The sequence below is a fragment of the Hermetia illucens genome, chromosome 4 (genome assembly GCF_905115235.1).
Source record: "Hermetia illucens chromosome 4, iHerIll2.2.curated.20191125, whole genome shotgun sequence".
Lineage (NCBI taxonomy): Eukaryota > Metazoa > Arthropoda > Insecta > Diptera > Stratiomyidae > Hermetia > Hermetia illucens.
The window spans coordinates 55,843,655-55,871,258 of NC_051852.1; the positions used below are offsets into that span (position 1 = coordinate 55,843,655).

General features: G+C 39.7%; 1 protein-coding gene across 5 annotated transcripts in view; it reads left to right on the forward strand.

The window, feature by feature from the left end:
* The window catches only part of LOC119655752 (1-phosphatidylinositol 4,5-bisphosphate phosphodiesterase), a 317,000-nt gene that overhangs the window by 148,355 nt on the left and 141,041 nt on the right, over positions 1 to 27,604 (forward strand). The window lies entirely within an intron of this gene.

The following is a 27,604-nucleotide window of genomic DNA, read 5'->3' on the forward strand; positions in this document are numbered from 1 at the left end:
CTTCTAACATTAGGTGAAACAGTTCCCCAATACTGAAACACAGCATGACTAAATATCGACAATCTGGAGACTGCTCACCCGTAAATAAGGTCATGTTTCTTTTTCCAGGTAAATTTTTGATTTAAATTGCGGGGCATTCTATTCATCGTCAGTTTTTATTAACACATAAGGGGACGGTTTATTAAAAGACTTGGCAAGTCTGCAGGATCTTGACATATCTAAATATTGACGTGGTTGTGCTCTAAGAATGAAAACATGCAGGCTGCCTGCCGTAAGATGCTACTAAAAGAAAAAGAAATGCGTGGGTTAGAGATCTGTAAATTTCAAACTTTCCCTGCAGTGAAACATTATCCACGTCTCAGATAAGAACAGCTATCGTATAGAGGCACGAATTAGTTTTCGCAATATATTACGCCTTTCGATAGACCCATCTGCTTTTTCACACTTTAACGAGAATTTTGGTCATATAAGTTGGATATTCTGGGCCTAAGCGAAGGGAGATAGTGAGACTATGGAGATTACTCGTCTCCGTCTTCCGGCAGGTATTAGGCTAATCCTGACGGCTATTGCAAGGCGCATTTTTATGGACTGGGAGCCGGTCCCTAACAGGATCTTGGCTGGGAGATTCCGATCTAAGGAGCATAACAATTATTCCGATACGGATGAGAAGAAAACATTCTATAAACAACTACATGCAGTGCAGGAGAGGTTTTCCACAAGTGAACACCAATGTGGAACAATACTTTACTCGGACATGTCATGGATCTTGATGGTCGTAACGATAATAGTGAGGGACTGTCAAAATGTCAGTTGGGTTGCAACTGAAAGGCAGCGCTCGAGTAACTAGATCGATCACATTGTGATCAGTAAAGGATGTATTATAATAGCTCTCTTTTTGATGTCTATAATACGAGAGGCGGTGACATCGGTCACGAAGGGGTTCATCATCTGATGATCGCTGTTGTTTGCGTATTACGTCAACTACCCCCCCCCCCCCCCCCCCCCCCAAGCTCCCCCTAGTTCAACATCAATCTCCTACACTATCCAGGTATCGCTTGAGAGTCTAAAATTTCTCCCACTTGTCGGACCAAATATGTCTTCAATGAAAATTTTGACAAGCCGCGGTTGACGCTTCATTCGTAATGAAAGCATCTCAAGAGAGGGTGGGGCGACATTTCACCACGGTTGTTAACCATATTTCATATCATGAAGTTTCACCTCTATCCCGGAATGACTGACGAGTAGACCGCCCTAGAACGAGTAGTACGTGGCGCCGGACAGTACTGGAGGAGTGTAAACTGCTCGCAAAGTCCTGGACGGAATTGGATTACATCAAACCTACAACAATGGCATGTAGGCGTGGTGCCCCATTTAGAGGTCAACGACAATCATATATTTTAGGCGTCCTTTGACGCTAGCGACCATCATTCCATTACCATTTGTCGTTAATCTAGTTTTCTTCACCTCACTTCAACGTTCTCATATTTAACAGCAGATATCGGTGCCCGACCTTCTTCACGTCATCAAAGGAAGATCTATGGAGTAGACCGTCAATCCTGATTAAAATTCTGTACCTGGTTTTCCACTCTGGTCCCTTACGCACCGGATAAAGTATGCGTCATAGTAGTCAGTGCTCAAACGGCATTTTCAGAAACTTTTATTTTGGTCCAGGTTTTACAACCAAATAACAACGCTGCTGAATATATGAAACTATCCACACTTTTGCAGTTGCATTCCCCTATTGACATATTTTGTGATGTTGACGTTTATTTTCTTTCCTCGGTAATAAATTTGATTCGGACTCTTTGATCCTTAATCCAACTTCCTTTACTGCAGACCCCAGATCTTCGAATATTGGAGCGTGCCATAATGTTATCATTCGAATATGCTAGTAGCCAAGTTGATTTTACTAGTAGTACGCCTACTGTGTTGATGGGAATTTTTCGGGGGACATGCTTCAGTGCCAAACCGTTTCCTCATTTCAAACCTAAATTTATTCCGAAGCTTTTTGTTAATTCTTTTTCGATCTTCACCTGGAATTATTTCACAATTATTTTGTACAGTATGCTACGATCTATATTGTCGTAAGTAAGCTTGAAATCTACCATAGTCTGGTGTGTTGTTAAGGGGGTCATCCCGTGTGTCGAGTTGAAGAAATCGATTTTTTTTGCATGAGTTCTTTTTTTACCTGTTAGTTTTTTACCTGGACCTTATAAATTCGAACACAGGTATAAATATAAAAAGATGGAAAACCAATCAATTGTGTGAACTTATTTGCTGTTTGGAATAAAAAGGATAATCCAGTCTAGAGTGAGCACTGAAAGGCTTTCAAGCTATACTCAGTTATATTTTGTTGTAAGTATTGTGCTGTTTGTGTGTTCAGTCATTTTTTTAAATGGGTCGTACGAAGGGAGATTGCTTTAACGTTCAACGTCATGCTCGCACTAAAAAACCAATATTTCATGAGAATCGATACTTATCAGAAAAGAAAAAGGACTTCGCATCAACATCAGCAAAGAAACTTTTAGCAAGCGTGAACATGGATGTTCCAATTGCGACAAGTTTTGTTTATTGTATATTAAATTTTGCTGGAGTTTTCTCCGGTATTTCTCCAAATTTCTGCAAATAATAAAATATACGTAGTAGTACAAAAGGAATGCCTAGGACATGTCGAGAAAAGAATGGGCTGAGAAATGCAAAGAAGAATCACAAAGGCATTGGTGGAAAACTCACTGATGAGGTTATTAGCGACTTCACTACATTTTTTGGCTAGCTATTCGTCGACACGCAAATTCGATAGCAGGAATGAAGCAAGAAATTTGGGCAACTTTCTTCCATAAATGTTCTACAAACGAAAATCCTCAGCATCAAAATTGTCCAGCAGGCGAGGACAGTTGGTGCAAATAGCTCAAAGCGGAAGCTAAAGGAGAACTGGATAGTTTCCACCACGAGAAGGCACCTTTGACTAAAGAAGTTCAAACAGTCATCAAACCAATCTACGAAGATTTGTCACGAGATGATCTGTTGAACAGATGTTTAGGAGCAGAGACCCGGAATAACAATGAGTCGTTAAATGCATCTGGACTTTCGTTCCTAAACACTTTCATTCTGGGGCCAAGGTCGTAGAAATACCCACTTTTCTGTCTGTAATTATTTTCAATGATGATTCAATGGCATTCTCAAAATCCTAGTGACAATGGAATGTCAAGTTGGTTACATATGTCAGGTTTATGCCGACCGCCGTAATGAAGCGCGAATTTGGCGGTCCGAACGACGATCGACTGACCTCGCTAAAAGAACCAGAATTTAAACCAGAGAGCAACAATCGGTCTTACGAGACTTTTTTGAAGAAAGGGAGGGTGCTCTCTATGGACTAGGTATAGCAGATCTATAGTGAGTTAAAATTTTACTGCTGATAACTGTTGATAATTTAAATTATCAAATGCGTTTTTCTCGAAACTGCATCTTGAAAATCAGCTGCCACCATAGCTCAAAATCTATCCAACCAAATTCTTTGAAATTTTAACAACTTCTTTAATACAATAATCTTCTACGGTCCGCAAACTAGGATAATTGCATTCGGACGGGTCATTTTTTTTATTCATAAAAAAAGCCGTAAAAAAACACCAAAATCCAAAAAATTAACTTTAAAAGCCCACCAAAAATTTACCTTTTAATATTTTCTAATTATCCTAATTTGCGGACCGTGGAATATTGTCCACATTAAAATGCCGTTTAGTTTTTTTTCTTCAGATGAACATAACGCCCTCCAGCGTGGCAGCAAGAAAACACGTTTTTTTTGGAGATGGGTGCATAAATTGACACGTATTCCAAAAACTAGCTGCGATATCAAGCTGAAAAATTTATCACATATACTAGAGACATCAATAAATATATGGTGAAAAAATCAAGTTTTTATGTTTATCCAGTCCTTCAGAATAATTTTTCAAAAAAAGGCAAAAAAACGGCCTTCACACGGGATGACCCCCTTAAGTTCCAAAATTTCTCAAGCACGTGTTTCACTGAGAAAAGTTTATCAGTTGTAGACCGCCAGATTCTCGATCTTCACGAATGATCTTTTTCATAACAACTTTAGTTTTTTTTTCAATGATTTTCTTTAGTAGTTTATATGACGAAATTCACTCAGGTTGACCGTTCTGTGCATTATTTTATGTACCTTTTCTTAAGGCTTTGTAAGAACAAAGCCGTGTTAAAATCGGTTCACTATCCGTCTGTCTGCCTTTAATTTTCAAGTGGGAGGTGGTAAGCTTTCAAAACTACGACTGGGTTATGCCAGACAATTCCGTGGATTTTTTTCCTATTGAAACCACCTCCCCCTACCACTCTTCCCGCCCCACTCCCATATGGTATTACATCAGGGGATAGATCAGAATTTATCTGACGCTCTTACTAAGGCTGATATTTTACTCTTATTTCTTTTTCTGCCTGATTTCTTCGTACCTAAGCGTTTAATATGGCTGCTTTCGCCTATAGGACTTTAGTCCGTGGGATCGCTCAATCCTTCTCGAAATATCCCACATGACTGTGTGGGTCCAACGGATCATTTCCAAATCCCCTACCTCATTCTTCCCTCGGTGCGAACTGCTGCAGAAGATTCTCCAACGAAATACACTCGATCACAAAGACGGTGCCTCCCTCTCACCAGAATATCAATTAGGCTTCGTCGGATAGTGTTTAGTAAGCGCAACATGTTCGGATTGCATTTAGCCAATATGCAGTTTAAGTTTTTCTTCTGTCTACTTTCTTTTCCAGTGCATCTGCCCACACTGGTACTGCATACAGTAAGACCAGTGTTTATACCCATGAAGTTAGGTGACCTCCGTTCGGCTTCGCACCACTTGTATTTGGTAGCATTTCAGCGATCAATACTACGGTTTTATATGCCTTTGTTACTGGGCACTTCACATCTAATTTAATATTTAGCCTCTGGTCAATATGTGCGCCCATATCTGTCTGTCTGTCCGTCTGTGACATGCACTTTTCTCTTATTGGGATGAAATTTCACACATACAATGGCAGGCGTTGCTCTATGTGGTGTTTAAGAGGGGGCGGAGGTCCCTATATAAGCGAAGAGAGGGTACAGCGGTTTTTCTTTCGGAATAGAGCCAAATCGGATATCAAACAGAAGATCTCGGTTAGCACTTTACAAAGCAGGTCTCAGATTTGACCTCAGTTTCAAAGTAGAGAGTGAGAGGTCAAAAGTTTAAAATTAAAGTGAAGCGGCGCACATTTTTACAAACTACTGAACCGAAATGTCTGAGAAAGATTGATTGCATCTCACAAAACACAAAACCTTAAAATCATCACTGCCCGGTATAATTACTTGGCGCACTGAAGCTTTGTACTGAATAAGGGAGTAAGTCGCTCCCGAAATATGTATTTACATTTAAAACTAAAAATTGTAGTTTGGGGGAAGCCACTCCTTGTCTATTATTTTTAGACTAGACTACAAGTAGCAGATAAAAATCGAATCTTATAAAAAAGTTACCAGTAATTATTCCTGAAGGAAATTCCGTCTCTGAGGAATGTGTAGTGATCCCAATTTTTATCTGAAAACAAAAAGGTTTTAAGGCCATCCCGTGTGAAGGCTGTTTTTTTTACTTTTTTTAGAATTTTTTTGTGAAGAACTGGAGAAAAATACAAATAGGAATTTTTCACCATAGATTTATTAATATCTTGAGCGTGCATAGTAGTTCTATGCTGACGACCTTAAAGGGGTCAACCAGTGTGAAGGTCGTCCTTTTAAGCGTCCTTTTTAGCTTTTTTGTGAAGAATTGGATAAAGATACAAATACGAAACCATAGATTCATTAATATCTTGAGCGTTCATAGTAATTTTTCCAGCCCGATCGCATAGTTCGCTATTGAAATACAGAGCAATTTATGCACCCATCTCCAGGAAAAAGGTGTTTTTCTGCTGCCACGCTAGAGGGCGCTGTGATCATCTTAAAGAAAAAAAGTAAACGGCATTTTATTGTACAGAGTTAACTACAGTCCGCAAACTAGGATTATTAAAAAATATTAAAAGCTAAATTTTTGATGCTTTGTTAAACTTTTTTTGTGAATTTTAGTGTTTTTTCACGGCTTCTTCAATGGATAAAAAAATCTACTGAATGAAACGCAATTATCCTAGTTTGCGGCCCGTAGAAATATGTTCTGAATACGTAGTGAAAATTTCAAAGAATTTCGTTGGATAAATTTTGGGCTATGATGCCACCGATTTTCAATATGCGGTTTCGGGAAAAACGCATTCAAAAATTAGAATCTGATTTTTAGCCATAAAATCTTAATTGACCATTAATCGGTTATACCTAATCCATAAATTTTAGGTTTCTTCACATGTACAGCCTTCGCTTCAATTCTTGTCTTTTTAGCGAAGTCATTCGAACGTCATTCGGACCGATAAATATCAGCTTTATTACGGCGATCGTTATAAATCTGGCATGTTACTCGTCACTTCGAATATCAAAAAATCACTTTACCCATATATTCCACACTATAAATAGACACATTTGATGCTAAAAAAATCGATTCCACGAATCCGACACACGGGATGACCCTTATATAACCTTAATGCAGTTGAAAATAGTCCAAATCAAAAATCTCCCAGGTATTCTAAAGAAATATTTCAATTTTCACCATTTTTTCACAAATAAAAGAAGAGCATTTTCAAAAATATAATACATCTCAAATACTGCTTAATACACATTGAAATTTTGTCATGCCAAGTATTTGCCTACAGATTTCGTATATTTCCTGGGCGCTCAACCCTGAACCTGATAATTGTTTGGTTCTAACAATATAAAATCTAAAGGAACGCCAATTTACCTTTGAAATTTCTACAGCGTATTTTGGGATAGCTACGCTAACGTTTTATGCAATAAAAATGTGGTTTCCCTCCCTTAAAGATCAGTAGCAGTGAACTAGTTAGCGGTGACTTTCTTTCAATTATCATTAGGTGTACCGCCTACAGAACATACCCCAAATGCTTCGGCGATTGACTTACTAAAATCCCAATTCTATTCATCATGGCACTATTTTTCCAAGCAAAATATCTTTGTAAGCCCTTGTAGGATGTTGCATACAAGAAGGCGCTTTAAAGGTAGAGAACATGCAAGTTCCTCATTAAATCTCCACAATTCAATAGCTTCTACCAACGTATTTTCTTTTTGATTCGCAGTGCTATGGATGGCTGAGTCACGACCCTGATTTTTTTTAAGATAACATTAGCAATATTCCGTGAGACTACCTACAAGGGACTTCATGTCCCCATTCTTGAGGGCTATCACAAAGGTCAACGTCGTCTAAGGAAGGACCACAATCTCCTATTTAGGAGCAAGTAAACTTGCATGTGGAAGAATATTTTAAAACGTTTTCGTCCGTATCAGTTGGAGGTAGCCTTTAACTATCAGGACATAAAAACCTCTCTGTCCGCGCGAAGATAAATTCAAATCAATAAACTACTCGAACAGTGAAAAGGGGAGGGAGCAGGTGCCGGTTGTCTTCTCTCTGTGATAGTGGATGTAGCATATGAACAAATCGGAGATGGGAAACTGGACGATTCAGCTATGAAAAGTTTTCGGATATCCTGCTGGAGAGGAGTGCTAATCCATGTCATTGTGTCGCGTGTCATAGTATCCACTTTAATGTGATGTCATTCAATGTGTTACAATGGAGAACTTCCTATTGAAAATGCAATATTTATCAGCAGAAAGTTTTTGATGAGATTGGTATCTGCAGCAAACTTCATAGATTATTTTGCAAATGATTTTCCAACACAAAAACTTAAAATGTTATTTTCCAAATTTACATACTTAACCAAGCTCTAAACCGCTTTATTTTCTGAGCAGCTTATGCGTCTCGTTGCGGATTTTCAGTTCGTCTCTCAAAGAATGGATGTTCTCATCTGAACATCTCAAAACAGATGCTTTAGAGCTCATACTTTTCAAGTGGTTTCATTCAAAACTCATCTCACCAGTATCATTCGTATGACAGATTTAATCAGGATTCGGTCGCTAGGATACTTCATGTGCGGTTCGTTCGCTTCCGGGCTCTCGGGTAAACTAGCAGGAATGGAAACAATTCTCTGCACCTAATGCGTCGTAAAGTGCCATAGGCAATGCAATAGAAACTTGAAATGTTGCTCCACTTCAACAACGGAATTTAAGTTAAAATCGATGCAAACGAGGATCCAGTGGAATGTGCACTTCCCGGACGTAGTCGTTGCGAATATTAATTTAGAAAGTTCACCTTAGTTCATGACAGATGTGGCGAACATGGTAACAAAGTGGGAAACTTTGCGTGTTGCCTAAATAATCTGGATGCATAATTTATATTAGATTGCATAATTTATTGTTTGATTGAAGCTAATAATTCTAAAGCAGAGTACCTATCCACTATCCAGTAAACACGTGGGCCATACTATACATATGTACATTATATATTATAGAAAATCTATACTGATTGATTCATTCATTCATTTAATTTTAATTCTTGAAACTAATAAATATAGGGCTATAAACAAAAAGCAGACCCAGGGTGAAAATTATACGAGTCCCTCCTTCCTCCTATCCTTCCAATATTTCGTTTTATGTCTATACTCTGGAGCCTTAAGAAAATTCCAGGCCTGATGAGAATCATTTGCTTCTTCCCTACTCGCCTCAAGCCTCAACAGGCTAAAATTACGCCAGACAGATGTAAACCTCTTGCATTCGGCATCATCCCCGCCTAGTCGACACGTATATTTTGTAACGAGTTTACTGTAGCAGTTGTTGAAAATTGAACGTCACGCCTATCACTCCTATATATTGGCGGACTAAGATGATTTTGTGTATGATTCCCAACATTAATAAAAGCTTAATTTTCCTTGCAACGCACGTGTGACAATGAATATTATTTTCGCTTTTTTGTTCTCCCATTTTATCTCCACATTAGTATAATCCGACATCCCATGCTTTGTAACAACAATCAATGTTATCTCTGGAGTAGAGAAAATCCGGGCCTGGGGTATTATCCGTTTAGCGCTGGTTACTTTGTATTGTGTCTTTATTCCAGGTTCGACGGTAATCACCTACTTTCCTCCACCTTTCCTCCTGGGAAATGCACTTACAATTATGCTGCACATCACCTGCGTCCGGTATCATCTTCGCTTCGGACTTACTGCCCTTTGATGTGTGGTAATCCGTATGTTGCAAGAGCTAGTTAAATTTTAACAGCCCCGCATACATGTTTGTATGATTCCCAATGCTACAAATCGCCCACGTGACCCTCGGAAATATATACTATCTATGGCTTTTTAGTGGTCCTATCACAATCCTCAAGAAACCCATGAGGAACACATCTTCCTCTTTAAGCGGAGTCCTTCCAATCTTGCCCTTTTCTTCACAACGCAGCTAACTTGAGATGCCTCTAGCTTCGTTCAGTCTAAACTACTCTATAATAAAAGTATAATACTTAGGGTTTTTTTAGGGGGGGGGGGGGGGGGGATATGTATCTCAACCTAACCTAGTATCCACCTGTTATTGAAAGTGGTCTGCTAAGTTAAGAAACCAAACATATGGTGCCCTCAGCAATGTGGTTAATATGTAAACTTTCTATTTCTTTGCGGATGTGGAGTTTCGAGATCATAACCGTGCTTTTGGAGGCAATGTGCTCGGTATGCTTGCCCGGGATTATCACTCACTGACTCAGGCACTCATTCACAACTGAGTCGCTTGACATGTGATATCCTGCATGTAGTAGTGTGAAAAATTAGAGCTCTAACCATTATGCCATTAGAATGTCAAACGAAGGTTGGCTCCTCTAAATCACGTCTCACAGGTTAGAGCGTTTCAATCACTCCCCCGACATAAACCAGTAATTTAAGTTTTTGAACGGAAAGGCAAAGAAAATGTCACCAGAAAATATTATTTCGACAAATTAAAGGTTCTGCCTAAAAGAGTCACACGAATCCAGCTAACATTGAAGAAACTCGTATTTCGCAATATATGTAACTTTTTTGGTGAAACCCTATAGAAAGAGGTTGACGATTGGAATGGAGACCGGTAATATTTACAAACCTTCAAGCAAATTGCAGAAGACTTGGTCGTTTACCGATGATTCCCGTCTTAAGTCCTCGTAGTTAGAAGTTGGAGCCTAAAACGTAGCTCGGAATAATAAGTTGAACGGCCCTCTTCTCACAGGGCGTTACCACTTCTCCTCGGCTGTAATACCAGGGCCCATCACGAAGCCTGTGGAAGTGGCGAGAACAATCGGAGGGATGAGTACCTTCTTGAATTTATTCTTAGAAATATATAACATTGGGAACACTGCAAAATTCATGACCAGCACTAGAGAAACTAAACAAAGCTCTAGGAAATACTTTAATGAACGGGCTGGTCAGGAATTGGAGGTTGTCGGATGAGTCCTCTACGTCTGATCAGCCCTCTATGTCTGAAATAAAAATAAGAATAAGGAATCCCAGAAAAACGGATTGAGATGCCTATGCAATGCACCTGAACAACAACATGGCTCACTAGTGTAACGACTAGCTCCGGTGGAATCCGAATGTCGTCTCCTGGGAAGTAGCCCGATGCCACGACTGCCTTTGGATTGCTCCCCCTTGCTTCCGGTGAGACTTGGATAGCCACAAGGTCCCCGGTCAGGAACTCTGCAAGACATATATATTTTAAATTACGTTTAAGAATTATGCAAATTCTTGGTTTTCACAAGAAGTGTCCCAAATTACCTGCAGGCTTTCTCCTCCAGGCCGTGAATCTATCCCCGGTACACCCAGGGCTCCTGAGCCAGCACTATTCCAATGTTCTCCTTGGAACTTGCCCTTGCAATTACCACAGAAGCAGCTTTCGCATAACTTTAAATTAACGTCCATGTTTTTTTGCAGTTAATATATAAGTTAAAAAAACAACTGATGGAGCTCTTCCCCACTGTCGGAGTATCACCCTCCTTTTCCGACATGGCGCTTTCCTGCGCGTCGTTGTCCACCCTAAGCCCCAGTTTCAGCTCTTGACTGGGCAGCAGATCTACTTCCCTGACCTGATTCCCTGATCCAGTCCTTCACGACCCTATGGCTTCCGAGATTTCTTCTTCTTTATGGTAGGTCAAAGTTGCACTTGTCGCGTCAAATTTCTACTACCCACGAGATAAAATGTCAGCACCACATCGAATTGAATGTCGGATATATTCAACGTTATATAAGCTATATATAAGTGGAATCATCGTATGGCCAAATATTCTGACATCAAAATCAACAAAATCTTTCATACTTGAAGCGTACAACTTCCGGTTTCCGTTTTGTTTGTCCCTGCCAATGATAATGTTTGCAAGCGACTAAAATTTTTTCCGTCACACGGCGTCGATAAATTTGTGTTTCATTGTCCGAGATATGGATAAGCGTATTTTGGCTTTTTTCCTTGAGCAATATACGCCCATCTACTGAAGAGATACACAATTGGAGTTTCAAGCGGGTAGCTTGAAAAAGTGAAGAGTGACCACGTATTTCGTAGTTCAAGCGAAATCGAACCATGTGCAACATTCTTTCAAGATACTCAATTTAACAGTTGCCTCCGGTCACAAACTAACAAGTCGGAATACCGGAAGCTCGAGCTTCGGGTATAAAGGTTTTGTGTTCATCTTATGTAAGAAATTTCAACCCACATTTTCTATCCGTATATAGCTACAAATCCAACCCTCCTTCATATTTTTCCAAACTACGAGACATACGTACATATTACAGCCATAGATATTACGCTCACCCTAAACAAACTGCCTATTTCCGAATACTGTACACATATATGCACCTATATAAATTGGTCCTACCCATATTTCCGATTTACTTCTTATATCTATCTGAATTAGACACTAACCGCAAACTTCATTAGCACGCATATACTGTCTACCTACATACACACATGTCTGGTTGAAGTAATTGATATTCATATACAAATGACTGAAAAACTAAACCAAAATAATTTTTTGCGACCCCATTCATAAGAACTCATTTCGTTGTGGTATTGACGAATTGACATGTGATGATGACGTCATGCAGGTTGTAGAGTGCATGAAATTCACAAAAAATGGTAAAGTTTTACCCACTATAACTTTGTTAATAATAGTTGGATTTTCTTCAAACTTGACCAAATTATGCATTATGTTCTTACACTCATGCCAAATTTTGTGCTTCTGGGATGAACATAAAGAGGGGGTGCCGGGAAAATTTCTAAAATGTGGAAGTATACTATTATTAAGTTTATTTGTGCAGATATCGGAACCGGATATATTTTGAGGCCTAGATTTCGTAGAGATGCACCACTGTGATTTTTTTTCAGATTTTTCGGTTGGATAGGTTCTGAGAACCAGACCTGTTACACTTTTTGGGGGTCATATTTTGAGCCTTCACTGCCCTATGTTTCACCCATTAGATATTGTTTCGGAAAGTACTAATTGAGACCTTTCATTTGATACCCCACATGGCTACATTCTGTGAAAAAAAATTTACACCCTCCATTCACATGTATGGGGAGCCCCCCTTAAGCTTAACACAAAATGGCGCGACTTACTGGATGTAAAGGGAACACCAGATTACATACTTTCACCAATTTTCATGACAATCGGTCTAGCCGTTTCCGAATAAATCGGGTGTGACAGAAAGACAGACAGACACTGTCGCGATTCTAATAAGGTTTTGTTTCACACGAAACCTTAAAAATAGACAACGGCTTTTTCCAGGGCGGAGGCAACTGATAAGACGCTGCCTCACCTCTGCGCTGGCAGAATCCTAACCGAAATGGTTACATTTTCATTTTTCATTTTAAAATCATTTATTTAAAAACCAGTGACTTACGTTGAATACATAGCGTTTGTTTCTTATTACTAGCCTAAATGTAGCTTATGTATCATAATTAACTATTTAAAAAAACCGGGTGGCTATTACAATGTTTGCCCTGCCCGACCTTCTCTGATATTACTTTTTATGGTGTATTTACGTTACACATTGATCTTGACAATTCATGATTAAAAAAAGGGACATATATTTGAAAAAAACTGCGCCTGCACCTAGAGCGCGAGAAGGCTTATTTACTTACTTAATCTAATCTAATAAATAATACTTAAATCTAATTCTTATAACTAATGTTTTTACAGCGCTCACAATTTCGCGCTTAACCTCTGTGCACCCCTACCAGGCAAGGAGTGTCGAAGAGAGAGACAATGGCGGGTTTTAATGAAGAGCTCACAATTTGGCAAGGCCTTAAGAATATGGCCAATGGGGTGCAGTTACCCTCCAGATAAAGTTGCCTCATGAGTGGATTGGGGTGATTCTCCGTTCTTTCGAAGAATCTTTTTAACAGGTTGAGAGCGAACTCTCGAAGTGGTTTAACTTTTGCTCGCCTGTACACTTCGGCGTTGCGGCCGCACTTCTTGGTTTTGCAATTGTACGACAAGCCGACGCATTGTCGCAAAATTTTGGGCTCGAAGGACTCGCACTTCTTCATAGCTTTGGTCGAGTAAGAGATCTATGTAGGGGCTCCGTAGCAAAGAATCGGCCTTATGAAGACTTTGTATAGGGTCAGTGTTGATTTAGTGCAAAGTCCTACTCTTTTACGAAGAATAGAGTAGATTTTACTTAGTGCACCACGTGCTCTGCTGAGAGCAAGATTAAAGTGGGGGTCGAATCGTAGGTATTCATGAAATAGCATTCCCAAGTATTTCATGTGCTGTGAACTGTTTACTACGGTATTCCCGATGCGTAACTTTAAGCGTTTAGCTTTTCTGTGGATAGATCTAGATCCCAAGTATTTGGATTTTTCCCGAAGAGCAATAACCTGTGTTTTGGCCTCGTTGATTTTTATCCCCCAGGTCTGGTAGTGCTTGCAGAGATCTGTTAAGTATTTCTCTATAGCATTAGCTGCGTTACCTTAATCATTTCTCACGCTGACGTAAAAGTGCCTATCTTCGAAGAAACTTATTATAAGTCTGATCACCGGGGTAGGGAAATCAAGGCTGATTAATTTGAAGATAAGTTATTGACGTTAAGTCTGCTACTCACTGAATCGTGAAGGTAGCTTAGTGCGTGTTGGGTCCCGTGCTTTGTCCGGAACCCGAATTAATGGTTCGGAATAATGTTTTTCCGATCGCAATGTTGGACTAATCCCACTGTCCATACTTTTTCGAAGAGGTTGCCCAAGTTGGAGGGGAGAGAGACGGGCCTTTTTTTTTGAATGGCGATTATCTCGCTACTTTCCAAGTAGTGGGAAAGTAATCATTATTGATGCAGTTGTTGAAGACTGCAAGAAGGAACTTCATTGATGCCCTAGGGAGGTTTTTGATGACAATATTTGCTATGTCATCTGGTCCGGTTGATTTTTTTGCCGTTAAGGCTTTTAGTGATGGCTGCGAGCTGTGATAAGCTCAAAAAGGTTTTTGGGTCATTTGGCTTGCAGGATGGGTTAAAGGTGGAGAAGGTAGTTGTGAATGCTCATGAAGGAAGTCTTTGATTGTCGTGTCTACAATCGAACTGACGGCTCGGTTGTTACTAGGTGAAGGAGAGTTTAGTTGATTTAGGAAAGACTCCGCGAGTATTTGAGCTTGCCTAGCGTCACTGCCGATGTTTTCATTGTTCTTGGTAAGAACGAAGTTTTTGGGTCTGTTGCGGTCTGTCCGCCTATTTATGTGTTCAAACATATTAGATCCGGGTTTCACATCTGCTAGCTTGCGGGTGAGTTCCTTGCTACGGAATTGTTCCACCATTTGATGGATTAATGTACTAAGGCAGTTAATCCGCGAAATTAACACTTTATATTCCGTGTTAGTTCTGTTGTCATTTTTGTGGAAGTTTCGTTTGAGATTTCTGCGTCAGATTTGCCTGACTTTCAGGTGTTTCATTATCTCGTGCGGCAGTTTATTGAACTGAATCTCATCGATTTTGAGGAGCTTTGTGTTTCTGCGTGTAGCAGAGTTGATGGCATCAGTAGTCAAGATATAGATAGCCTCATTGATTTCTTTGCCCGTTAGGTTTTGCGAGACAGTGATTTTTTTTCAGGTTTAGCTGTGTTGCGAATTCTGCCTTGAATTTATCCCAGTTAGTATGGGCTAAGATCTATTCGCTGGGTACTCGCTTTTGCAGTTGAGAGTTTAGGGAAAGTATAAGTTCAACTGCGAAGTGATCGGACATCCCTGGTAAGGTTTTGCACGTTAACACCTGGAGTGTGAGAGTGGCGTCTGCGGACATAAGAAAATAGTCAAGTATTGACTGACTTACAGGCCTTGTGGGTGTGTCTGGCAAGATTATCTCAAGCTGGTTTAATGGACTTTGATTATGGATCCATTTTTCGAGGGCAACCCCATTTCGGTTTTTTGCCAAATCGCCCCAGGAAGTGTGCCGTGAGTTAAAGTCCCCACCAAAAATTAGGTATTTAGATTTAGACTGGAGATCGCTCAAGATTTGTAAGTCTTGGCCCACTTGTTCAGAGGGAGAATTACATTTTATGTAGACTGCAACTATTAAGATGCGTCTATTGTCGTTAGTTTTAACTAAGACCGCTGCCGCGGAACAGGTCTGCAGGTTTTTGATGGAGACTTCCTCAAATGCATAGTCTTTTCTGACTAAAAGGGCGGTACCGCTGTTGGTGTCGTCCCGGATAATGTTATATCCGATAAAATTAACGTTGTGCCTGCTTTTTAAGTGTGTCTCTGAAAAGACAGAAGAAGTCTGCTTTCAGGGAATCAACCAACTCTTGTGCGGTGGCACGTTGGGCGTGTGAGACCAAGGACGCGGAGTAAAATGTGACGATTCTTAACTCCATAAACCCATCAAAAGTTTGATAGCGGCTAATTGTCGCTGTTTATTTGTTTGGGCCGAAGCGAGAGTTTCGACCAAGTTTTGGAAGGCCAACTTCTTGTCTTGAGGGACTTGAGGGGCTGTAGTTCTAGGAATAGTGTTCCTAGTTGTTTGGGTAAGAGGAGTTTGGGTGACTGCAGCCCTAGGGAGAGTATCCCTAGCTGCTTGAGCGTAAGAAACGCCCGGTTTGGCCAAACTTTGTGACATCTGAGTCACCGCCCGTTTGGCTTTCATGGTCTCGTCATTTTTTTTGCCCTGCCAGCTTCCCTTCTGGCAACCATGTCCTCGTATGCCGGGCATCCGGAGTAGTTGGCGGGGTGTCCGGACTGGCTACAATTGCAGCAACTTAGTTTGTCAGCGGTGGGATTTGAGCATTCCCCTCGCACATGGGTTTTCGTGCACCTCACGTACCGTTGTACGATGGAGCAATTGATGGCGATATGCCCAAAGTTTTGGCAGTTGTAGCACTGCACTTCTTGAATCGGCTTGACTTTCTCAAGCGAAATTTTCTGGTGAAGGATATATTTCATCTTAAATGCTTCATTTAGATCTTGTTCTGGTTCGAAAGTAGCTATGAACATCCCCGATTGCGACTTCAACGAAAGCGCCGGGTTCAGGCTGTGAGCAAGTTTGTCGGCTCGCGTGACTAGATTTGACACGCTTTTCAACTTTAAGTGCGGGTACTCTTTGTTGAGTTCGCGCATTAGCTGACAAGCCGGGTCGGTCTCTCTATGAAAACCACGGATGACTAAGGACTGGATCCTTAAAGCCGAAGGGGTACTGGTCGTGGCATGCAGTCTCTTTTCCTTAATAAGGTTGAAGATCGCTGCATGATCCTCAAGACTTTGAGCAAAAATGAAGGTCCTATCTGCCCTCGTATTTTTTAGGGTTGCTTTTAACCCTTTCTCTTTAAGTATCTGTGGCGCGGCAGGATTCGCAGCATTCGAAATTTGTTTCGAATGTTGCGAATGCGAACGAATAGATGGCGCGGATCTATCCACTTTGCGGAGCTCGCCACGGGAGTGGAGGACCGGCAAGAAAAGTGTGCCATGAGTTAGGGGCAGAAAAGAAACACATGAAGCGAGACTCTCTTCTGCCTCTAACGAGCATACGGTGACACAAAATATTAAAGTTAAAATACAAAAGTGTAAATATTACGCGCATGCAAATGATCAAAGTTCACTTAAAGAAATTCTATTAAATTGATTCATGTTCACAATGTTTGGCTTAATAATTGTCATAGGAATTAACTGTAAAGAAAGTTAAATATCCTCAAGAATTGGGGAACATTGATTTTATACCCAGTGATGGGCGAAATTTTTGCTTTTTTTGGGCGGGTAGCCTGGGGGAGGGTGCCTGAGGGGCATTAACTCTACTTACACTCACCTTTTCTTTGTTCCTCTTTTTCCTCCGCTGAACGAAGTTGAACTCGTCGCTTTCCTCTTCTTGGATGACGACGCACATCTCTCCATCTTGATGATGTTGTTGCTCGTGTTGTTGTTGCCGTTGTTCACGATGGTGTTGTCGTTGTTCATGTTCTCCATCTTGCTGCTCCGACGTTGCGATTGGCATCCTCCCTTCGAGGAATGCCAAGCGATCCTCTAGCTGCTTTATAATTTTTTGCTGACAGTCCAGCTGCTGGACCATCGCGGCCTTTTCTTGCTTTAGCCCCTCGATTTTTTCTTCTTCCTTCTTTATCCTTTCTATAACACTCTGTTCTATATCGCTAAGATTGAATTCTTCTTTTAGCACGACATGGTATCTTTCCACGAAGAAATCTCATCTAGGTCATTATATTCGACCTGTTTTCTTCAGCTTTTGCGCTTCAACGTCCACTGGCTTTTCCAACATTTTCTGCAACTTCCCGTAAAAACGATCAATTCACACTGGATCTATTTAATTCCAGAATCAGATTACTTTTCTAAGTTTGCCTGAAACGGTTCTTAATTCGCTTTCATCTTTTAAAGGATGTCAATATGAGCCGTTGGAAGCAGAACGTAGAAAGCACTATTCGAGTATGCAGATGACTATGATCATCGTTGGGAGGGAGACTGGCTCAAAGCCACGTGTATCTTTACAAGCAAAGGATGTTCTGTCACTGCTACTATGGGATCTTGTAGTAGAAGAGTCACTTGCCGCAGAGTAGAAAATTAACCCCAAGGGATACTCTGATGATATCATCATTTGGAGTATTGGAAAAAGATGCAGATGGCTTCAAAGATTATTTCTCTGTGTATTACGACTTCCACGTAGAGTATATTTCTAAATTTTCCATAATTAAGCCCATCATTTTTACATGTCATTTGAAAGCGAACATAATGAGGCAACCTTTATCAACTTCGCAAGTTTGCAAGTATTTTTCGATACTCCATCTTAAAATTGAGATGAAAAATCGACTTTGAAATTTGTTTAAAATTTAAAGAGTTATATCTTCGAAGAGATGATGATCTTTGCAGTTGAAAAAGTAGCCACTCATAAGAAATTTTATGTAGAGTCCGAAAATTGTATCAAATCTGGGATTAAATGATTAAGGGAGCGAGAAATCTACCATTAAAATTTGTACCATCAAAAAAGGGACACCCTGTATAATGAAGATCCAACAGGTGTTGCCATAAAGAGAATAAGACATTTTCTTATATTACTAATGTGATGTAGATTTTTCGGGTGGAGATATGTGTGTGTGTATGTATGGTAGGGAGAAGCCCTATATAACCTCTGAGTACTCAGACCGTGGTGGTCCACGGTCTCGACTACCCCGTTTAACGGAATATCCCTGATTCGTTTATGTATCGCAGGATTTTTGTTAGTGGATGCGAGGCTATCTGCTGCAACTGGAATACATCAGCACCAAAGATCTGATGTCTGATGCGTCCTGAGGCGGGACATTGACATAGAAATTGCTCCGTGTATTCCGCTTCCTCATTATAGGACGGACATATATCTTGGAGAATTCCTATTCTGAACATATGCCCAGATAATGAATTATCACCAGTCAGAATGTCCACAATACTCTTCCTGCTCTTCGACTGGAATAAACTCTGCCATATGTTAGCTTGGTTCTGACAGGAAAAGTTTGGAGTCTTCAGCAGCATTAAGGCTCTGCCACCTATCATTATAGGGAGCTTGTTCCCAGTTTTGGATAGCAACATTAGCCAATGCTACTGACACTCCAACTGCTGGTTCCAGCCCATATATGGCGAAAATTGAACCCTCTTTTGCTAAAACCTGCGAGATTTAACTTTTCCTTTACACCACAGTGACCAGGTACCCAGAGTAGTTCCATCATACTGCATCTAGAAATAGAGCTCAAATGGTTTCTGTACTCCTGTACGATTTTCGAAGTGACCAAAGGACTACTCAACGCCCTCAGTGCAGCCTGGTTATCGCTGCAGATTGCAAAGCGCCTTCTCTTCAACCGCTCGTCAATCATCCTGTTTTCCGCCCTTAGGATCAACCATATACTTCAACTTGAAAAACCGTCACTTATTGTCCCAAAGGAAAAGCCCACATCTCATTTTTGTTCGAGAGATAGACTTTGGCACCAGTACCCTACTCTGTTTTTGAGCCATGCTCATAGAATACGTCAGTATATCGCGCCACGCATTCATCTACGACTTCGTAGTTCTCCCTATTTTTCAGGGTACCTTCACATCTTCTACCAAACAGATGTATGGGGATTCGAAAATCAGAAGGCATTGTATGAACTGCATTCAGTTTTGAGAGTAATTCTTCCAATGCCCTGTGCCCCCGTATATGTTGCATCCCCATATATTTAAGCGTTACTCTCATTGCAGTGCTTTGAATAAATATTTGCAGGGGCTGCAAATTGAGTAACGCATTTAGAGCTGCGCCGAATGCAATGATCATGGCGGTAGTACCCAGATATACAGTTCTTTGCAGTGCAGCTAGTTTACAGTGTAAACTTTTTTGTCTCTCCTTAACCCACCAAACTACGAATGCATAAGCGAACATCGGCCTAATGATAGCAACGTATATCCACATTGCCATATGAGGCCTGAGTCCGCATGTTGAGGCAAAGGTCCGCCTAGGCAGCCCATAAGCTGTGAGAGTTCGTTTCAACTTTACCTCTACTAATTTGTTCCAAAGAGGCATTTTATTTAGAGCGACTCCCAGATATTTCACTTCTTTGGAGAGTCTAAGTGTTCTACCCCTCATTTCTGGGATGCACAGTCCATTCTATCTTCTCCTTTTGAGCTTAAATTCCTTGCCATGGTGAAGCTATACTAGCCTGGGGAATAACAAACTATGAAAGCTTAACCAGGTACGCATAGTAAAATATCAAATAGGACGAGAGAATTCCTTTAAACGAATTTAAATAGGAAATACAATAATTTAACAGACTGCATGTATGGCCGCAATTGAAAGTTAAGACACAATAAGTTGAAATACAGTAATTTAATCTGCTCATTTTAAATATCTCAAATTCCAAATTTAGACTTTGTTCTCGGGACTTCTGACCTCCATATAACTGGCGGGCTCCAAAGTGAACGCGGGTGCTTCCTTATGGGGGCAATTACCAGCAAAGTAATATTTGTTATTGCTGTGGAACGATATTCTTCTCCCTTTGGAAGCAAATAGTGTGGCCAGGACCTCATGTTTCATGTTGCCAAGCGGATCCATATCTAACTAAATTCTAATTGAACTATAAAATACATTGAAAAGTAATCTGTCCAGATTTCAGCTGCCATTTTAAATTCATAATATTTCTCAAATTATGTCAAGTCTGTGGAGTCCATGGGCGAAAAGTAAAATTGATCCTTTTCTGCAACCGTGTTGTACTATGTAATAAACAATCCACTTCGGTTCTGTGGAAACTCAGAAAGCCACAGCTTCAAAATGAATCGGACTGAAATCTAGGACAAATTTTACCAGTTTAAATCAATGGTTTCCGACCTGTTTCTACTTCCTCCTTCCTACAAGTTCACATTATAGCACAAAATACAAAAGATTTTCACATTCGAGTCTCTTTGAAATGAATATTATATAAAGACTTTGATGTAGGTATACCGTAAGTCACTTTCAAAGTTGGTTTCGTAGGGAATCGGTAGAACACTAGACAGAATTGCGTCCGCACATTGCGCTACTTTATTCCACTATGTATTTATCCTCCCCCTCCAGGATGGTACGTATGTACACTTATATAGGAATATATTCAATGGTTTGAAGAAATATGTCAAGAGGAAACTTCCCGGAAGAATGCAGCTGGCTCCTCCTCAATACATTTGCAAAGTTTTCGGAGGATTTCAACGGAAATGTGCATACAATTCAAAAGTGAACTCATCCAGGATGAGACTTTGCACAAATTGAATAAAGCACATTTCGCTTCGTCTCTGTGGTACTAAGTTGCATGAAACTATCGATAATACTTAACTATTGTAGAATTCTCATTGTTGCCTAACACCACAAAGATTTCCACCCACAATGGAATATTGATTTTAAGCTTCCTCAATATGTGAACTCCTTTGTTGTACTTTTTTTCAGGATAGTGGAACAACTTTGCTTCCAGAAGTTTACGTCGTGCATGTATCCCATATTGCTGGGCATCAAATATTAAAGCGGTATCTGGTACATCAGCATCAATAAAGGGACCTGACATACATATATTTCTGGAAATTGGGATGTTCATTAATCGCCTTCTTCTTCCCACTTTTTCAGAAGATTCCAATGAAGTTTACCTAATTATCGAAATGTTTCCATCGGAATTGTCACAGACATTTTGGTGATGGAAGATTTGTCTTCAACAAATTATTCCCTTTGTGGCAAAAGAAAATATCTTTACTGTGTTAAATTTTCGCCAACATGTATTACGTCTATCATTCATTTGATTGTGATGCTGACATTTTGTGTCTTAAAATGTAGTAACTGCCAGTGACGACTTTAATATAATTTTGTTTATAATAAGAGTATTTCCACCAGTAGTGGTGTTCCATGTGATCGTTCTAACTATACCCTTGAAACAAGGAACCCACACCCTCCCTTGTTTTTACAACTAATGTCAAAACTAAGACCGGTTTCGAAAAGTATAAACTGACACCTTTCATTTCATAACCCAAATGGTTATATTCGATGAGGCAAACTGCCTAACTGCCTTCTCCCTCCCTTTGCATATAGGAGAATCTCTCTTTAAATTTAACATAGGACGATGTCGTTCTCTGCGTGCATGGGGTGCACAGTTCCAACATTCCAAAATTTTGTGCCGATATTTTTGTCAAAAAGTTATTTGAGTGGGTCATCCCGGGTGAAAGCCTTTTTTTTTTCGTTTTTCGATTTAGTTTTGGCATAAATTGTAAAGTGCATGAGTAAGGAGTCAAAATGTACGCACTTGAAGTGAGACAGGACTCATTTTCGGAAAACCCCAACCTTAAAATTAGGGTGGTGCGCCTAGATGAAATCTAGGCCTCAAAATATGTCCCATCTCAATAGCTGCTCAACTAAACTTACTAATAGTATATTACTACTTTTTAGAAATTTACTGAAAAACCCCCCCCCTTATATTCATCCTAGGACTTCCGAACCAGTATAGAGGACAATATTTCGAATATACGTGCTAAATTTCGTGGAAATCTGGCAATTAACGCCAAAGTTATAGCAGTTCAAACTTAGCAATTTCGCGCGAATTTACCGCTTCAAAAGCCATGCAAATCAGATGCTGACGTCATAATTACCCGGAATAATTGACACTCGCGTGAAATATTAAAGTCGCATTTATGAAGAATCTATTTATCTGCAGCCCTTTTAAGGTTTTGTGTAAAACATTTATGTGAAATCTAATCTTCAAGAGATGTCCCATTCCGGTATCTGCTCAAATAAATTTACTAATAGTATATTATCAACTTGACTAAAAAACTCCCCTTAAGTTTCATGAAAATCCAACTATTGGTGTCAAAGTTATATAAGTTCAAACTTATCAATTTCGTGCTAATTAGCAGCATTCCAAGCCATACAAATATGATGCTGACGTCATAATTAACGAGAATAATTGAAATTCGAGTGAAATATTAAAATTCGATTCAAGAAGAATCTAATTCACTCTAGCCCTTTTAAGGTTTTGTGTAAACACAAAACCTTATTTTGTGTAAACACAAAACCTTATTAAAATCGGTTTACTGTCTGCCTGTTTGTCCGTCTGTCCGTCTGTCTGTCTGTCCATCAGAAGCATTTTTCTCGGAAACGGTTGAAGCGATCCGCACCAAATTTGGTAGAAAGGTGGAAACTTTGAACGCTCACGCATATAGTGAGTTACATCCTTTTACGTCGAATTTGAGGGGGGTCCCCATACATGCAAAAAAGGGGGTGTAAATTTTTTTTTCATCAAATATAGTCATGTGGGGTATCAAATTAAAGGTCTCGGTTAGTACTTTCCGAAGCTCCTTAGTTTTGACATTTGTTGAAAAGGTGCGGAGTGCGGGGGGCTGAAAGTGATAATTTTTTTAACGAACCCATTCTCAGAAACTACTCAACCGAAAAATCTGAAAAAAATCATGGTATGGTGACTAGGCTCCGAAATACCCTCCATACCGATACCTGTTCAAATAGTGGTAGTGAAGTTTCCTTCACTTTTGTGGAAAACAGCGGATTCTCGAAATATTTGCTAGTTATTGTTTAATGTCACTTCATCCATAGATGCTCTGCTCCCAAGGGGATCTCCGATATTGCTATAGTTTCCGGGCTTTCTACCTCATTTTGTAATGCTAGACACACTTTTAGCATTTTTTGTAAGAGGCAAGAAATGCGGCTTCAAAATGGCTTTGGTACTTCGTACTCATTTTCTTTAAACAGTCAACTACTTCTGAAAAAGCGTAACATGCCTGCTGATGACTATATCATCACTTCAGCCGATATGAGTGAAAAGGCAGCTTGTAAATCTTGTAAATCAAGCTCCCAATAAAATGTGAGAAACGTAAGAAAGAAGAAGTGACCTACGCAATTGCCGACTATTGCGAATGTCAAAAACTCGCGGAGTTAAGCTAAAAACACTATCCACAAAACAGCTTATGCAGTCCTCGAGATTAGCAAGCCTACCAACCACGATGCTTTTCTTTATAATGACGATGTCCAAATGAAGGTCAATAAACAAGTCAGGAAGCCGGAAGCTAGACGCTTCAGGTATGTTGCGTATTTCTTTTATAAAGAGATTTGAGTGTGCATTTGTCCTATTAGTACGTAGCACGTTATATACGCATATATTATATGAAAATACCAACTTTCAAGTGATATTGACATTCAAAGTCTTGAATTTGCACAGAAGCGACAGCTTTGACCTATTATAACTTTGTTAGTAATAGTGTGATTTTCACCAAATTTGGTGGGATCATGCTCTATGTTGTAGCCAACATTCCTGCAAAATCTGATTCTGGGGTGAACTTAAGGGGGTTTTCCTGTCAATTACTAAAAATTATAGTAATGTACTATTATTAACTTTGTTTTAATAGATTTCGGTGTGGAGGGTATTTCGGAGCTTAGCCACCATATAGCAGCCCCCTGATTTTTTTCAGATTTTTCGGTTGGGTAGTTTCTGAGAATGGGTCCGTTAAAGAAATGATCAATTTCAACCCCCCACACTCCCCACCTACCTTTCCAACAAATGTAGAAACTGAGACCGGCTTCGAAAAGTACTAACCGAGAACTTTAATTTGATACCCCACATGACTATATTTGATGAAAAAAAGATTTACACCCCTCTTTTGCATGTATGTAGGATGTAACTCATTATATGCGTGAGCGTTCACAGTTCCCACCTTTGTGTGCACCCACACTTCTCACACAAAAATACGCTAAGATTTTCATAGCTGAAGCTTCCAATTCGGTTTCCCGACTTTTCTGCTATTAGTTTTTAGTAGCAGTTTTTGGAAAACGAGGGCGGACATTTTTCCAACAGAAACAAGTCGGCGAAACCGGAAGCTGGGCGCTTCAGGTATGAAAGGTTTCGTTTGCTTCTTCTGTGAGTATATTTGAGTGTAGAACTATCCTATTTGTACGTAGCCCGTTATGTATATGCATTTAGCATGTCAGATTTATTACTTCGGATTGTAAATTTACACGATAAAGGCAACTTTGAGCTACTGTAACTTTGTTACTCATGGTATGATTTTGATCAAACTTGGGAAAAATATGGTCCGTATTATATTTTATATCACTACCAACTTTTATAACTCTGAGATCAACTTAAAGGGTTTTTTACTCAATTTTCCTAAAAATATGGTAATATACTATTATTAACTTCATTTGAACAGATATCGATATGGAGAGTACTTTGAGGCCTGCGCACAATATCGAGGCAGCTTCATGATTTTTTTCAGATTTTTGGGTTGGTTAGTTTCTAAGAATGGGTCGTATAGCCGTTTCTGAGAAAAGTGCGTGTGACAGACAGACAGACGGACGGACAGGTAGACACACATTGAACCGATTTTAATAAGGTTTATCTTGCAAACAAAACCTTAAAAATTATACTTGGTTATATTTTTGAAGTTTTCCGCATAAGTATGTCTGTTGGAAAGTGGCGACTAACAATACCATAAAGATTAGTTTTCCGATATATCTATCATTTACTTTTCTTATGGATCTAATAATAAAACTTTTTTAATAAACCCTAACAACTGAAAGACTCTAATTATTGGTTTTTGGGTGACGCTATAGTGAACTCTGGATGTTTGGCTCTATCGTTGCATTTTTATCTTACAACAATGTGCATATGTCGATAGAGTGATAATTTCAACACTTCCATTCATTCGTGGTTCCCCACGAAAATTAATTCAGACTTTCCTGTTTTGAAGGCAATTGTGACTAACAGTGCCCCAATATTTTCCCATCCAACACATATTAAAAGCAAAAATCTACCTTGTACAAAACGCAATTTTTTTTCAAAAATCCACAAACTCGTATTTCGATTTTATTATACCAACAAAGTCCTGACTGTAGCAAGGAATTTTGCTGGTTATATAATATTGTTAGATAATTTATTTGCTCCAATTTATCATCATTCCAACTCGATTTTGGGACGAAATGGGGGCACGGGGGCTATGTAAATGAACTGGAAACCTGAACCTATTTTTTATCTTCTTTTGTATCATCCGCAACCCTGAAAGGTTACTATCACTTGATGGGCATTAGATTAGTTCAAAAACTCAAGATGTGTATCTAGGCATAATAGGGAAATCAATCAATCAATCATCCCAGATATAACTGGTGTCGTTTACGTTTTCGCAAACGCATTTGCTAATAACTGGCTTGGTCAGCTCCTGAATAATAAAATGTAATGTTATTATAATATATCTCCTTTTGAAAACTTCCTGCCACTGCTGCTTTGCTAGGCTAGGACATTTCCAAGTATTGAATCAAGTTTTCATCAACAATGGATTTTCATGCTATAAATACAAAAGTAGTTATCTGTCGATACACAATGGGCATTGAATGAAATAGGACGCGTATTCGCTATTATATTTATGTAGTCGTAAGTAGATGTAGGAGATAAAAGCTTCGGTGATAACAAATATACATAATTACGAATACCAAAAATAAATACACTCAAGTGGGAAGCATAGAAATACAAATAGACAGCCTTAATGGAAGGACTGTGTAGATCGAATCATACATGGCTGCCATAGTCATCAGAAGGAAATGAACTCGGAATAATAGGGAAAACTAATCGATATGTGTATTTACATTCATTTATTTGTTTTCAAATTGACAGTAAGAGGCGGGCGGAAATGGGTTGGATAGGAACTGCTACTTATGGTTGTATGTAGTTGCGTGAAAAGGAAAAATGGCCCAGACCGTTAAAACGATAATTTTCAGGAAAATAATGAAAAATTTGGCAAATTTTTTATTATCCGTTTGTTCAATCCTCCATGATGATGACAATTTAAAGAATTATTTAAAAATGCTCATCCTGCCGGGACAAAGAGGGAATGTCTGATTTCCGACAGAATGGGCATATTGGAGCGATGGGTTGAGTACTTTGATGAGTTACTGAACAACCAGAACATCGGCGTGTTGGAGGTCCCGCCAAATGAAGACGACGGACAAATACTGCCACCACCATGTATAGGAGAAACAGTCCGTGCAATTCAGCGGTTTAAAAATCATAAGTCGCCAGGAGCCGATGGAATTGGCAACGAGGCATTATCTGTCTCATACATAAAGAGGGAGATATCACACAGTGCAGCAATTATAGAGGTATCATGTTGCCGAGTACCATCTATAAGATATTCTCCGCTATCTTGCTAGACCGGATAGCCCCATACGCCCAGAACATCATTGGCCCATACTAAAGAGGCTTCACTCCAGGCAAATCAGCAACAGATCACATTTTCTCTCTGCGGCAAGCGATGGAAAGACTGTTGGAATGTGGACAACAGTTACATCTATTCATCGACTTTAAAGCCGCCTATGATAGCATAGCCAGGGTAAAACTGTATTCGGTATCCCGACGAAATTGATAAGACTGACTAGGCTAACCCTGACCAATGTACGAGGTCAAATAAAAGCAGCAGGATCACTCTCAAGACCATTCGACATCAACAACGGTCTACGAAAAGGGGATGCGCTATCATGCGTCCTCTTTAACCTGGCCCTCGAGAAAGTGATCCGTAATGCTGAGGTAAATGCGAGGGGTACGATCCTCTTCAAGTCCATCCAACTACTGGCCTATGCTGACGATATCGACATCATGGGAAGAACGATCCGAGACGTACAAACTGCCTTCATCCAGATCGAGTAGGCGGCCATT